The sequence below is a fragment of the Phascolarctos cinereus genome, unplaced genomic scaffold (genome assembly GCF_003287225.1).
Source record: "Phascolarctos cinereus isolate Bilbo 61053 unplaced genomic scaffold, phaCin_HiC Scaffold_3;HRSCAF=262, whole genome shotgun sequence".
Classification (NCBI taxonomy): Eukaryota; Metazoa; Chordata; class Mammalia; order Diprotodontia; family Phascolarctidae; genus Phascolarctos; species Phascolarctos cinereus.
Window position 1 is genome coordinate 138,229,619 of NW_027555736.1, and position 12,942 is coordinate 138,242,560.

Genomic DNA, 12,942 nt, shown 5'->3' on the forward strand with positions numbered 1-12,942 from the left:
CTATTTCTGGCTATCAGAAAGCAGCTTCAGGCTAGTGCTTAGTCTTTGGAGCTTAAGAGACAACTCATCTGAGAAAGATGTATGTATGGAGAGCTAAGATTTGTATTGGGAAAATGCTCTGGTTGGATAAAGGTGCTTGGAAAGAGTGAGAGATTTAGACAGTATGGTCTAAACCCAGAGTTCTACATTTCACCACTATGACTCAGTAGCCCTGGAACTTCCCTTAGCACCTACTATCTTCCCAGCCTCTACCACATCAGTCCCATTCTATTGGTGAGTTGCTTCTGGGTTCTTTATTTTAGACTTGAGCTCAAACCAGTTATGCTTCATTCCCCTCTCAGTCGTGTTATGATATTACAGATTTTGCCACCATGACTCAGTCACCTTCTGACTCTGAAATTTCCCTTAGGATCTAGAGCCTTCTCCCTGGAACATCCCTTTACCATGCCAGCTTCCTTCCACAATTGGAGAATTCCTTCCAGGGCCTCCATTTTGGGGACAGCCAACCACGTTTCATTCTCCTCCCGACTGTGCTTCTGAGTCTACAAACTTCATCATCATGCTCCTCTCATGTAGGTACCTTCCCCTCTCCCCACTGCCTTTTTTTAGCTCCTTTTTATGTTATCTTCCTCCATTACTATGTAAGCTCCTTGCAGACAAAGACTGTCTTTTTTGTTTTCCTTCTATTTTTATTACTAAGTGCCGAACACAGTGCTTGGAACAGCACTTAACAAATGCCTGTTGCCTGTTGCTTGTTGCTTGTCAGGACAATACGAAGAGGATTAGGTTCTGATTCAATGAATGCACCTAGGGCAGTGAGGGAACAAAAGAAGAGGTCAGTGAGTGACAGGCACTAATGTGCATTGAATTGAGTTTGAGTCAGTCGTGCTAAGGACTCTCCCACCTTGATTCCCAGCATAACTACTAATGAGGTACACCAGATCAGATTTTGCCTCCTATAGAATATCTTAACTGTAGATTTTTGTGTTCTGTCTTTTTGGGGAAGGAATCTTAGAAGTCCCAGGGGCACAGGGGGACCTAGGAGTTTGGGGCAAGCACAATGAGTTATAATAACGACAATTTTACAACAATGCCAATCCCTCTTTCTCCCTTCCCTCTGACAGGACAGCCACTGAATTACTATGTGCTCCTGCAGGACCACAAAGAGGCCTTTGTAGGGCTGGTTGCCCTGTGTTTTCAGGTTGTTTGATTGCATATATAAACCAAACCAAAGGAGCTCATCTGCACTGATAAACAAATAGAAAGGAGCAGGCTGGTCTAGTGAAAAAAAAATGTGGGACGAGAAATTTACTAAAAGTAGGAAGGAACCTTAGGGATTATTAAGTATAAGTTTTCTCTCATATAATGAGGAGGCCAACACCCAGAGAACTGGAATGTCTCATTTAAGGTCATATGTTCAGTTAGTCACCAAGCCCCAAGTTGAATTCAGATCCCTTGACTCATAGCACTATTCTAGGCTACCAGATTTTAAGTGGCCTCAATTCTCTGGTGTCTATGAAAGATCCAGTCACTCACACATCACAGCTGCCTGAAGCTTGGAGAACTTGGATTTTCAGGCACCAGGACCATCTCAGGAACCAAACCCAGGCCTGGGTAGTAGGAACTTCTTTTCCTGAGAAGAGAATGATTAGAATTTTCACTTCCCTAACACATGTCATATTTTATGTTGTCTGAGATTTAACCATTGGAGAATCATTCCTTTGGGTCTTGTGGGCTTTACCATGTGGAGGAGTCTCTTATATAAATGAAAATATCCCTGAGAGGGGTCACATCCTAGTTCTTTATCAAGCAAAATCTTACAGAGACTATTGCAGGTAGCCTGTGGTAAAGAATGTTCAGAATTATGGCCTAAGAATAGGGCCAAAAAAGCCAAAAGGCAAAGTGAGGTGAAGTAACCTCAAAGACAATCATCTGGCCAACTTCACAAATTTGCCTGGAAACAGTTAGCCCTTAAGGGTCACCCTAGAAGTGGAAAAAAACAAAGCTTGGATATAGGTTTAGGATAGGAACGGAGAGGCCAACTCATGGGTAGGAAAGGATCTACCTTTATAGGTTTGGTGTATTCCCTAAGGTCAGACCTTCCCCCGTTAAACATCTCCCCCACAGGTTGGCCTTAGTACTGCCCTCTTTTTCTCCCCTTTCACTGTGGAAAACAATTCTTCTTAGAGACATTAATAGTTTAGATAACAAGGAAGAAGGATGTTGTCTGTAGAAGTTCATTATCTGTTATTTTTTGGGTTTGTTTCTGTTTTGCTTTTTGGTGAGGCAATCGGGGTTAAGTGATTTGCCCAGGGTCACACAGCTAGTAAGTGTCAAGTGTCTGAGGCCACATTTGAACTCAGGTCCTCCAGAATTCTATCCACTGTGCCACCTTGCTGCCCCCACATCTGTTATTTTGAAGGAACCCTCTGACCTTTGCTCATCAGCACATCAGTTGATCGGTAAAGCACATATTAACTACGCCTATGTTCAAGGCACCACGATGGGTGATGTTTGGAGACAGAAAAATAAAGCAAAAAATAATTCCAGCCCTCTTGGTCCCAGCTTGCATCCTACTAAGAGAGACAGCACAGATCACAATTTTCACATACAGAATCACAGATTTAGAGCTACCATGGGCTTCAGATACTATCTGGTTCAACCTCCTCATTTTATAGATGGGAGACCCTGAGTCCTACAGGGGACAAGTAACTTTCCCAAGACCATTCAGATTGCAAGTGACAAAGGAAGGAGTAGAAGCCAGGTCCACTGATTCTATAGCCAGGACTCTTCCCATACTAGTACCACACTGTTTTTTTTAAACAGGCAGGTATATATATGATAACTTAAAGAAGGTGAAAGCTCTAACAACTAGGGAAATCAGGAGAACGTTGCCATAGCAGGTATTACATGAGCTGAAGCTTGAGAGGAGCTGGGGAATCTAAGAAGAATCGGGACAGAAAGAGTATAGTTCAGGGGAGCCCTTTTGTCCCCTGGAAAGCAACAAGACACAATATGACCTGAGCAAGTTTGAACAGTGTGGGAGGTAGGACACTATGAGGCCATAGATGGCACTAGGGTAAGTTTCATGAGACTTCTTATGTAGGGATAATATGTCCTGGGTGATGTCGTATCCAGAGTCCCACACAAGGCAAACAGTTTTGCCTGAGCCCAGCCCAGTTCCTATTAACTTATTGTTGGAACCTACAGAGAGGCCTCAGTTTGCTAAGCTAGAGTTGTAGACAGCTGTGGTCTTGAGACCTACTGCCCTGGAGGAGTTTCTTGTTTGAGACTTTCCTATATTCCTTCTAATTGATTCTTAAAATAAACCCATTAATTGGATAGCATGAACTTTCCCGTGATTTCCCAATATTGAGTCATTGATGTGGGGGTGGAGATAAAGATTGTTTTCAAGGTATACTTCCACCCTAAATCAACAATTTTAATTTTGAAGACAAATCCAGCAAAATAAAAGAGTGAACAAGATTAATTCACTTAAAGTAACAAGATCAGATCTTCAATTTTAACCAAGTAAAACCTGCTAAGTCCTACATAAATTGTTTATCCTAATTTGTTACCACCAAAGAAATCGTGCCAAACTGAGGAGGCTAGAGTTTAAATTGCTGTGTTTGTCAGGCAGGGACAGGTCTTCTTTGTCAGGTTGCAGATTAAAACAAGACTTCTTTGTCCTAGGGAACTCACTGGTACAATACTTTGGGGATTGGTTAGAGCTAGAAATAAGGAAAAGGTATGCCAGAATCAGAGCCAGCCCTAGGCAAAACTGTGATACCCACAAAGTTTGTCTTTGTTACTTTCTCAACTTCCTTTTCAGTATCCCCCTAGACAGTATGAGACAGCACGAGATAGTGGAAAGAGCATTGCACTTTTTGGTCAGGTAACTCCGGGTTTGAATCTTAGATCTGACACAAAGACAAACCAAGAAAGAGTTCACACCCTCAAGGAATTTATATTGCATTAGGAGAAACAATATATGCACAGGTAAATAAATAAAATATATAATTTATTTATTTTTGCTAACCCACCTGCATCAATCCTTTCAAAGGGTGTTTTACAAGGCATGATGCAATACCTCTCAGGGAACACACTAACCCTCTACCCCTCAGCCTCCTTCTTTCCTATTGAATTAATAGGAATCTCTCACTAGGTTCAAAGACAATCCAATAGGTATGAATGGGAATGACTTCAGAAAATAGTCAAAAATTCAAAGTGCTTTTAATAAATTAATTTGTGATGAGGCCTTACCTTGGTAAAAACAAAGGAAACTTCTATTCCTATAAGCTTTCTCTCCTCTCTCTGCCTCAAACACCAGTTTACACTTAGACAAGCATCAATATTACTGGCCCTCAAATATTTTCATGGTAACAAGTAATTAAAAAAAAAAACTTAGAGAAACATTTCAACACTATACCATCTATGAGGAAGATCATAGCCAAAGTTGCCTTTGTGATCTTCAAAAGCAGGAGAAAGAAGTTTAAATTATAATTCTCTAACAACTTCAATTGTGGACTCCTTCAGAACACTGGAATCATAGAGTAGGCATTTAGGTGGCACAGGGGATAAAACCTGAACCTGGGTCAGGAAAACCTGAATTCAATTCCTTGCTTAGACACTTACTGTATGGCCCTAGGAAAGTCACTTAATTTTTGTTTGCCTCAGTTTCCTCATCTGTAAGGTGGGGGTGATAATAATAGCAACTACCTGCTGGAGCTGTTGAAAGGATAAAATGGTATAATAAAATGATAATGTCTGCATAGTGCTTTGCAAACCTTAAAGTGATGTGTAAATGTTAGCCAATACTACCAATAAAAAATCAGTTCAAATATCTCAATTCTCTCAAAGCAAATCTTCAGACTCTCTCAAAGATGACTTGACTTTCTAAATCTCTGATAGATGTTTTTTCATGGCAATCAACTGTAGTGTCTCACAGAATCTTTCCCCCCAACAGGTAATTCAATAAATATCCTCAGGATAAAGTTCCCGTAGTCTTCTCTCAATGCCTCACACAGATTCCCTTGAGCCATGACTGATAACTTTCAGTTGCCAAGGTTCTATTCCTCCTCTCTTAAAAGTATAGTAAAAACATCCAAAGTCTCTAAGAGAGGCTATTTAAGGCAAGATTACACATACATTGTAATTCTGGGGATAGAGGGTAGGACATAGGTCTAATAGGAAGACTAATTTGTAAACCATAGAGCAGGAATTTCAGAAGACACAATGGAAAGATAGGGAACAGGTATATGGGAAACTGGGTCAGAGGGAGAAGACTTCTTATAAGACGACTTAATGAGATGTTATATGTAAGCCTATATTCCCCTCACAATTCAAAATAGCTAGAGATGCACCAAATAAGCTCAAATATAGCAACAAGAACTAAAAAGATAAAAGAAATAAATCCCAACAAGAGTGTTCTACAGACAACAAAAAAAAGGCAGAGAGACTGAGGAAAGGGACAATCAGGAAAAGACTCCTGATACATTTTTTATTTAATGTAGAGTAACAGACTTTCAGTAAAATAGAAATTATTCCCCAGATGAAGAGAATGCTTTTGCAAAATAGTAGCTATAATTGGAACTCCAGAAAAGAAAATAGTATGGTTGAACAAAGTAGTTGAAGGAAGAGATGAGGAGTGAAATAAGAGCTTTAATTTTTAAAAATACTTGAAAGGAAAATAGATGGCTGAGAACAAAAGTTGGAAAACCTTAACAAAGCAATGGATACCCTGAATAAAGAATGAAAGAAATGAAATTAAATTCTAACATCCTTTCCATCTTTAAACTTATGAAACTATAATTTTTTAAACCCTCAAATACAAGCAGAATTAGTAGAGCAAAATCAAAAGAACATAAAATTGAAAGAATATATTTAACATCTCCTTTCCAAATAGCTTCCCAGAAGAACATAACAAAAGAAAAAAACTGAATACCATATTTCAAGAATTCACAAAAGAATAACCCCCAGGAATATTGGAGCCAAAACATGTTGATAGAATCCACAGGTTGCCAGCAAAGTTCCAATCCAAATTGTCCAGAATTTTACAACAGCAAAATAGAAAAAGATTGAAATATGACACACTGAAGAGTAAGGGAAAATGACTTGCACTCTAGAATAATTTATCTTGCAAAGTAAAGCATAATCCTTCAAGGGAACAAAGATTTACACATGGATTCTATTATAATTTAAGGACCAAAACTCCTACACTGTTTGCAAATATAAAGAAAGAAGGCAATTTCACAAACTGTCTTTGGAATAAACATTTAATCCAAATCAAAAGAGACAAAATGAAGAAAACTATTGACAAATAACACTAATAAATATTGATGCAAAAAACATTAAATAAATTAAATAAAATAGTGATAAAGCAATACATTTTTAAAATTCACTATGGTCAAGTTAGATTTCTACCAGGAATGTAAGGATATTTCAATGTTATGGGAACTACAAATATAAAAAATTATATTAATAACACAAAATAAAATCATGTAATTATATCAATAGATGGGGGGGGCCTTCAACAAAATAAAGCATTTATATTCTAACAACTAAGGCTCTGTCCTAGACCCTCTTTTCTCTCTCTATAGTCTGCCCTCTTGGTGATCTCATTGGCTTACGTGGGCTCGATTACCATTTATATTCAGATGATTTATAATTCTCTTTATCCATCCCAATCTCTCTGCAGAACTCTAGACCCAAAAGTTATCATCTACTTGTTTAACATCTTCACCCAGATATCATGTACTCATTTCAAACTCAACATGGCCAAAGCTAGTTGTATTCCCCTCCACCAATGTATTTTCCCTAAAATCTTCCCTTTTCTACTGAGACCACCAACTTTTCTGTCACCCATGTTCACAAACATGAACATATGTTTTTTTTTTCTTCTTTCTACTTCATCCCCTGTCTATCCAATCAATCACCATGTCCTCTCTAAAACATCTCTCATATCCATCCCCATAGTCCTGCTCACACAGACTCTACCCTGGTTCAGGCTCTCTTTACCTCTCACCACAGCCATTGCAATAATATCCTTAACTTATCTCCCTACTTCCATTCTCTTTTCTTTCCAATCCATCCTCCACATAACTCCAAAATTGTTGTTCCTAAAACACAGATCTGACCACATTTTCACTGTATCCCTATTACCTCTAAGATAAAATATAAAATTCTCAGCCTGGCTCTTAAAGCCTTCCAAAGTCTGCTTCCCACCTATATTTTTATTTTCATATTCTTTGCCCTCACACACTCTCTCATCCAGGTAAACTGACCTACTAGCTATTACTTACAATAAATTACATTCCATTTCCCACCCCCATGCCTCTTCTTAGGGGGTACACCATGTCTGGAAAGTACTATATTCTTACCTTCGCCTTGTGCAATTCCAAGCTTCCATCAAAGAAAGCCCAGCTCAGTTGCAACCTCCTACATACATTTTGTATTTACTCATCTGTGTTCTTCAGATTGTATAATTCTTAGCTTTCTTCAAAGCCAAGCTCAGCTAGCATCTGTCACACAAACTTTATATTTACCTATCTATATGTATATATTATATTTCTCTATTCTCTGTTCCCAAGTAATACAGCCTTCTAGATGGAAGGGTTTGTTTCATTTCTGAAATGAACTTTGTATCCTCAGAGCCTAGAACCATGCCTTACACATAAGAATTGGTTAGTAATTTTTAAAAATTGAATTAAATACTAACTGATGTTAAAAAGCATAGAATAGGACTTCTGGTGCCAAGATGGTGGAGTGAAGAAGGAACCCTCTGAAGCCTTCCCAAATTCCTCTCCAAACAACTAGAAAACCACCTCAGAACTGATCCACATTGGCCATATCCCGAAACATTTGTCTCATTTTGTACATTGCACTCATCACCCAAAGTGATTTTTCTGAAGTGTATATTTGCTCATGCTACTTCCCCCTTTTCCCCTCCCCACTCAATAAACTCCTGTGACTCTCTATTTACCTCCAGGGTCAATTATAAAGTGTTCTGTTTGGCATTTAAAGTTCTTCATAACCTAATATCTTCTTAGCTTTCCATTCTTCTTCCATTTTACTCTCTTCTCCACACTCTAAGATCCAATAATACTATTCCTTGAATGGGACACTTCATCCCCTATCTCCATGCTTTACTTTATCCATGCCCCTACTGTTCTGCCCCCTCCCCTCCATCTCTTAGTATCTCTGACTTCCTTCAAGTTTCAGCTCAAAACCTTCCTTCTGCAAGGGACTCTTCTAAGTACCTTCCACTACTAGTGTCTCCCTAAGATTAATTCCCAGGAGCAGCGAGGTGGCACAGTGGATCCTGCCTTAAAGTCAGGAGGACCTGAGTTCAAATCCCATCTCGGACGCACAACATATAACACGTACTAGCTGTGTGACCCTGTGCAAGTCACTTAACCCCAACTGCTTAGCAAAAAGCAAAAAATAAAAAATAAAATTTAAAAAAAGATTACTTCCCACTGTCGACCTGAAAGTTGGTTAAAGAGACAACAAGCTACATGATATGTAAATCCACATTGTTTTATTCTCTTAAGGTAGCAGCATGTAACATGTTACATGGAGGCAGAGGTTTACCTCTGACTGCACATGAAGCTGCCAATCTACCACATATAACTTGCTATTCCCTCCAAATATACAGCGAAGTTATCATGTAAATTATATTTGTTCCTTTTTTTTTCTTCCCTTCCCCCCATCCACCCTAGAGATGGCTACTATTAGACACAAATAGGTATTGTTTTGAGCTTTGATTACAGGGCTAGTTGTCTGAGTTGTCATGAAGCCAATAGTAGAATGTCATGTGCTGCAGGCTGAGAACTGACAAATGTGGATTTCTGTGCCTTAGAAGAGTTTTGAGGATGAACTTGGACACAGCCTAGGTAGGATCTTCCTGACTCTATTTCCCAATTGTGCTATTTCCTTTCTGAAAAGGAAAATTCCCCACCTGATTAATCTTGAGCCCTACTTTTAACATCCAATGACTACATGATTGGCTATCGGATATTACTCATGCCTGGAATCAAACAGAGCTAAGGGAGCTCTTTCCTTCTGATGTGACATATGACATTGTCCCTCCTTTCCTTTTATAACAAATTTCTATTATCAAGAAGTTCTGTAAGTATAGTACTAAATTTATTAAATAATAGATGGATATTAGAACATCTCTGAGTTACTACAATAGGATGCAAGTATGAATAGCTTACAATTTTAACTTACATTCATGGCCAAATAATGATAATATAGGGATAACATCCTCCTAAGGAGGAAATGATTAGACAAAATAAGACAAAGACGTAATATGCTAGATTGTTGGGGATCTGTAAGGATGTAGAGGGCCACAGGCTGTTCATGAGGGCTCACTGATGGGCAGAGGCCCCTCTCGGGTGACTGAGGAACAGGAGTGCTTGGTAACTCCTAAGAAAATAAGAGAGTTTCTAGATATTATTGATATAAAATCTCCATGGCACCCCAGAGAAGGGAGTCTAGATTTAGAACAATGGAAAATAGTGGGAGAACAATCGACAGAATTTTATAACACCAAAGGCCCCAAATCAGTTCCTCTGGGTACTTTCACTATCTATAATCTTATAAAAATGGGCTTGTAGGAGCTGTGAGAACAAAGGAAGCTCCCGCCATGTGCCATGAGGAATTTCAAAAATCCCGCCATGAGGAATTTCAAAAATCCCCAAGGGGAAGTAGAAAAGAAACGTGTAGTCACAGCACCATATTGTGGACATTGTGGAGCATTACAAAGTGAAAAAGTTTCCTTTTATAAAAATCGAAACCTTAAGAAAGATTTTGCCTGGTTTTAGAATACCATGAAAAGAAAAGATAAAATAAAATAAAAATAGTATTATTTCTTTTGTGTGGGGAATTTCTAACAAGTTTCTTGCTTTTGGATTATCCCTGTCATTTTGTTCTATGTTTGTCTGTGTCTGTGTGAATGATGGTCTGTAATTAATGTCTGTGATCTGTTTAATCTTTTACTGCCAGGCAGCCAAGGGCTGCAACTGGATTTTGAAATGCTGTTAGTGACTTTCTCCCCTTCCCCCTCCCTAATACCAGCTGCATTTCCCGGGAGCAGGTGGATGGAGGAGAGAATGGGAGAAAAAGTATTTCATTATTTAGGTTATATAATTTGATAAAAGGCAAGAAAGTTTAAACATACAGGAATAAGAAAAGTATGGGTGGAAAGAATAGTATAATCTGTTTGCATGAATAGCAGGAATAGATGATTTGAGAGTAAAAGATTTGGAAACTTTTGGAGAAAAAATTCACTTTCTTTTTTGCATTCTAAAGCTCTGGCCAAAGCTTTGGGTGTAAGATTGAAAGATTATGTTGAAAAATATTCTTTTCCTTTCTCTCAAATTCGAACCCTGGCCAGTTTGGGGTGGGGGAGAAAGAAGGAGGAGATAAGGAGGACAGTTTTCCTCTTTTAGATCAAAAAAAAAGTTTTTAAATATTGGAACACAATCTAAAGATAATTTAGTTCATTCACATTAGCAATATGCATGTTTCAAGTTTTAAAAATCTAGTCTCATTACAAATTGGTACACTTTTATGTGTTATATCAAGCAACTTTTAATAATTTTGATGTTATTAAAACATGAACTAAAAGAAACTGAAAGGTAGTGAGATAACTGTGTAAATCCAGCTAAATTATTTTATCAAGTCCAGTTAATCTTGTTCTATGATGTTTTATAACTATCATTTAGAAAATCAGATATTTCTATCTTTACCTATGATTAAAAGAACAGCTTAGAGCTAAAATAATTTTTTAACTATCACTCATGAAAATTACCAAAATTGTTAACTAAGTTATTTGAAGTTACTGTTTTAAAGCTAAAACCTAGAATTCTTAATTGCTTCTGAGTGAAAAGGAGGGACACAAGGCAATTCTCTTAACTTTGTAAGCTTGCCAAAAGCTCCTACCAACTGTGTCAAGGTCGTCTGCTCTGAGAGAAGGATTTGTTTATATTATTGAGCTCCTAAACAATTCATTTAGCTTACTGAGAAATTGCAACTTCATATAATGATTTCTGATAATTGGCTTTTTCACCAAGTCAAGTTTAAATGTGGGAAAGAAAGGATGTTAAGTAAAATTTCTTATATATGTGAGTCCTAGTAAATCTTTATTGATTATTACACTTCTATGAAAACAATTAACTGTATCTGGCTTTAAGCCATAATTAGTGAAACTTACTGCTTGAGGTAAAAGACTCTTAGAACTATGATTAACTTTGGTTTGAGCTTGAATTTCGGTGTGGTTGTCTTATTAAATCAGTATTTCCCATTTTCCCTATTATGATCCTTTAAGGAGGAATGTTTCTTACCATGTGCCGAAATTTTGTTCATCACACTATTAAACTTGTTAGTCAGAAATATTCCCAGACAAAAATAATTTATTGTATGGATGATAAACTTTGCAGTTGTCCTACTACTACCAAACTTTCCTTATTAATGCCCAAGTTTTAACAAGCTTTTCAGTCAACAAGCCTTTCAGTCTCATAGATTTGTAATTACCCCTGAAAGGGTACAGAGGGTATCACCCTTTGCTTACTTTGGGTGTATTGTTCTGCAGTCTGCAGGTATACCACCAAAATGTCACAAATTAATCAAGATTCCTTGATAATTTTTAATAAGTTTCATATGACGTTTTATGGATATTAATTACTTTTAGCTTCCCTAATAAATCACCACTAATCAATTATTTTAAGATGAAGTTAAACTACTAGGATAATAGCTAAAACTCAATTCATTTCCCCTTAATTTGTGGGCACGATATTTTACATTTACTGAGAGCTATTATTTTCTCCCGCCCACTGTTTCTGCTTTTTCTATCCATAAAACTGAAAAAATACAAAATGAAATCCAATGAACTTGTTTGGGTTCCTTAAAATTCACCTGTTTTTATTATTGCAAGGAAGTCAGGAAAATTAATTAACAAGGGACTTACACCTAACAGCTTATGGCAAATGCATGTTACTCATTATTCTCCTTTTGGAAGACAAAAATATGCTCATGTTTCTATTGATACTTATTCAGGCTTTATTTTTGACACTGCTTAAGTGAGTGAGGCTGTTTGCAATGTTGTTACTCATTTGCTTTATTGTTTTTCCTTCACTGGCCCACCCCAATGCTTAAAGACTGATAATGGTCCTGCATATATTTCACAGGGTTTTAAAAAGTTTTGTACTGAGTTCTCTATTAGTCACACTACTGGCCTTCCCTATAATCCTCGTGGTGAGGCCATAGTTGAACGTGCCAATCATACCTTGAAAATGGTGCTTCAAAAACAAAAGGGGGGAGCTAACCCTTGGCATCAATTGAACACTGCACTCTACACTATAAATTATTTAAAATTCGATAGTTGTAACCTCTCCCTTGCAGTGAAATATCTGGCAGGAAATAACAACAGTACTAGTGATACCACTAAATCAAACAGATAGATTCCTTTCTCCTAAACATAATATGAAAGTTATGTGGAGAGACATTGACGGTGTCTGGTAGGGCCCAGGGCTAGTGCTAACCTGGGAGCAAGGGTTTGTTCTTATTTTCACAGGTGATGGAGAACTCTGGGTCAGAACAAAGGATGTCCACATTATCCATTCAGAAGGAACAAGGCAAGCAGAAGAGAAAACACAGGCCGGCCAGGAACTGAAGGAGCCAAAAGAATAAGAAGGCACTACAAGAACTTTTAACCAAGCTGTGCCTCTTGTCGTTATGGTCAGCAGGGATACAGAATACAGCAGCAGCAGAGACAGGAAATACAACACAATGGGCCTTTGTGACAAAACACAATGGCCCAGACTAGATACATGGGGAGAGACAATACCTGAGGTCATTCTGCAAAGAAATGCCTCCACAGGTTTTGGCAAGGAATTTCATTTCATATCACCTAAGAACTGCTCTCAATACACTGTAAAA

At 37.8% G+C, this 12,942-nt stretch overlaps 1 long non-coding RNA gene across 1 annotated transcript; it reads right to left on the reverse strand.

Annotated features, from left to right (window-relative positions):
* Positions 1–498: 498 nt before the first annotated feature.
* LOC110195762 (uncharacterized) lies at positions 499–12,691 on the reverse strand. The gene is made up of 3 exons (XR_002320996.2): positions 12,546–12,691; positions 1,537–1,633; positions 499–807 (listed from the first exon to the last, which is right to left on the reverse strand). It is a non-coding gene; the product is annotated as an uncharacterized LOC110195762 (long non-coding RNA).
* Positions 12,692–12,942: the final 251 nt, after the last annotated feature.